Source organism: Galeopterus variegatus, unplaced genomic scaffold (genome assembly GCF_000696425.1).
Source record: "Galeopterus variegatus unplaced genomic scaffold, G_variegatus-3.0.2 Scaffold679, whole genome shotgun sequence".
NCBI classification, from domain to species: domain Eukaryota; kingdom Metazoa; phylum Chordata; class Mammalia; order Dermoptera; family Cynocephalidae; genus Galeopterus; species Galeopterus variegatus.
The window spans coordinates 800,067-803,462 of NW_007726790.1; positions in this window are offsets into that span (position 1 = coordinate 800,067).

Below are 3,396 nucleotides of genomic sequence, written 5' to 3' on the forward strand. Positions count from 1 at the left end.
AGGGGGTGCAGTTTTCTGAAAAGACTCAGACCCTGACTAGAGTTTCCACATGACCCAGGTGAACCTGACCTCACAAGACCCGAAAGTGCTTACAGGGTCAACAATTAAAACCTGAGCTGCACAAAAAGCCTTCCCCAGAGAACCAGCAGCAAAGCAGCAGTTTAGCTCAAGCACAGGGATCAAGTGATGTTTCCCACAGGAAGTTCCCCTATTTTAGAAGTAAGCAAGGGACAATTAATTAGTTCCAGTGCAGAGTTTAAGTGGTGGGAATAGTGAATAATCCAGCACAGAACTGAAAGAAAAAACAAAAATCCCACAGATCAGAGACAAAGATCTGATATTAACCAGTAAAGGTCTACCACCACCAAAGGACACCTATAAAACCTAGAGAACCAGAAGCCACCCAAGCTCCCATGCCAGGGAGCGGGCAGAGCTGAGGGCTTTAGCCATGTCCCCCAATACCTGCATCCAGCCCAGTGACAACTGCCAAGCCACCACAGAAATCTTTTCCCTCTCCCCAAAGTCATCTGGTTCTGAGGAGTCCTCGCTCCTTAGAGCCTTTTCTTCCCGCCAGAGTTTTCCCACACCTTTTTGCTCTCCCTTGCAGAACTCCCAAATGCGTGTTTCTTTATTGACATGTTCTTTCATTTTCTTGTCAAAATCTGCACCTCATGCAAAACTAAATAGGAAACAGGCACTTACACACACGCAAATGTACGTACTCATCAACATAAAATTTCTTGAGGCTCATATATTTTAAAGTACATAGAAAAAAAAAGAACCAAATACAACCACGTATAATTTCTTAGCTGAATAGTTTTTTTGTTTCTATTATTACTTGAAGAATGAAGCTTCTCCTTTAAAATTTTACATTTCGGGCAGGGGGCTCAGTGGTACTTGTGGGCCAGGGCATTCGTCTCCAGCCACGTCCTTCTGCCAGGCAGCCTGCACGAGGGAGATGAATTCCTCACCAAAACAGTTTGCCAAGACAATCACTATCCCGTTTCCCAGGAGCTGTGGAGAGAGACAGCAGAAGCGATCACATTGTGAGCAGAGAGCTCCAGACTAGCCTCCGAGTACCTGGACACACAGCTCCCACTCAGAACCAAGCCGGTGCCAGCTTCTCTCAAAGCCTGGGATTTGTCCCAGTCTTTAAGCACAGGTATTTTGTTCCTCTTCCAGACTAGTTACTGGCCATGGTCACCACCATCCCCACATTTGTTGGAGAATAAAAACCAAAACCAAAATCCCACAGCTTTCTTTCCATTTCCCCTCCAATCCACATGCTCCAGTTATTTCTGTCCCTCAGAAGCACATTGCCCCACTCCTGGACTGATAGGATATAAGTTTGAAATGGGTCTCTAGTAGTTACTTGTGTTTGATTACATGGGACTTCCTGCTTCAAATTACCCAGCCCCCAATACATCAGAATGTATAAATTTGTAATATTTCAGTGGAAAAATCTTTTCAGTCCTTATGGTCTCATGTGAAACCTAGTATTAATTAATAGGGACCCAAGGAAAGCCTAAAAGCCAGAAGGATTAAATTTGTCAAAATTTCGGTAGCTTTTTTGTAGTTATAAGCAGAAATTTTCTGAGCTCTCATATCTAAGAGTGGGATGAGGACATTTTTATTAGTATCGAGGTATAGGGTACAGAGCTTGAGGGAAGTCTACATTAGAGTCTCTCTAAGAGTAGATCTGTGAAAGATGGGTGGGGATAGATCTTTGACCACATATAATAATCTTGTTGGATTCAGTGTGCAGCCTCTCCTAACAGCATATCTCAGAGGCTGATGTTAAATTCTCTGAAAGCCTTAGCAAAGGAATGTGGGTCTTAATAACCCTCCCTCAGGCTGAAGAATTTCCATGATCCCTCATGTCTATGAATAACTTTCTCATGTTTCCAGAAACACAGACAGTGATCCCAGCTTTTAAGGCAGTCTCTTTCAAAGGCAGGATGATTCTTCCTTATCTACAGCTGCTCATTCTTCCATTTTCCCATGTTACTGCTTCTGACTTTGCCTAAATCTTCATTTATAAGCCTAGTTCTGCACAAAAGTCATATAAGGTTTTTCAAATATTTATTCAACAACTATATTAAGCTCCTATGTACCATAGATTGTTCTGTGTACTGGTGATTTAAGATAAGCAATTCAGAGAAAGAGACTCTGTCATAGGATTTATATTCTATAGAGCAGGAGATACATAGAATGGATAAGCAATTAATCAGCAGAATAATGTAAACTGCTACTATTTGCTATGAAAAAGATTCTATGTGATTTAGCAGGGCATGATTATGTAAGCAGTAATCTTTCTAGGAAGGTAATATTTGAGTTAGGAACAGAATGACACAAAGTTACTTGCCATCAGAAGCTATGGAAAAAGAAAGTTTCTGGAAGTTGCAACAGCAAATGCAAAGTTTCAAGGAAGAAACACACACACAAACAAACATACACCCTACACACACATACACATATACACTTGCTATGATAGAAGAATATATAGTTGGTTAACAGGGTCAATATGTAAATAGTAAAGAGGAGAGCATCCAGAGAAAGTATTGCAGAACTAGAAACTGCTTAATTTTTTGAAGATTATCTTCAGTTGTGAGAACTGGGAAGCCATGAGAAAATTTCAGTTATGATAATGGTACCTTTTCTGATGCACTTTTACTCTTAGCTAGATTAATATTGCAAGGATTTCTTGTTCATTACAATGCTATTTTACTCAGATAGCTTTCGTAGACTTTTGAAAAATATTAGCTCCTCATGCAAATATTAAATATTAAATACCCTTACCCTAAAGGCCTATGTGTGTATGTGTATGTGTGTGTGTGTGTGCATTCACAAATACTTCATGGGGACAGTGGGCAAAAAGGACCAATAGAGGGTAGCTATTACTCTAGTGAGAAATGAGGATAAATAATGCACACACAAAGAGGAATCCTGCCACTTTAAGTTGCAAAATAGAAGGATGTCTAAAGTAAGCAGTCTTTAAGATTTGGGGGCATTTATTTTCTATCCTGCAACATTACTGATGTTATTAACCAGCTCTAGGAGTTTTTTGATACAGTCTTTAAGATTTTCTATATACAGTATAATGTCATCTGCAAATAGAAATAGTTTGACTTCATCTTTTCCAATCTGGATTCCCTCTATTTCTTTCTTTTGCCTGACAGCTCTAGCTAGTACCTCTAGTACTATGTTAAATAGAAGTGGTGAGAGTGGACATCCTTGTCTTATTCCTGTCCTTACGGGGGGAGGCCTTCAATTATTCCCCATTCAGAATGATATTGGTGGTGGGCTTGTCATAAATGGCTTTTATTGTGTTGAGGTATTTTCTTTCTATACCTAATTTGTTGAGAGTCTTTATCATGAAGGGATGTTGAATTTTGT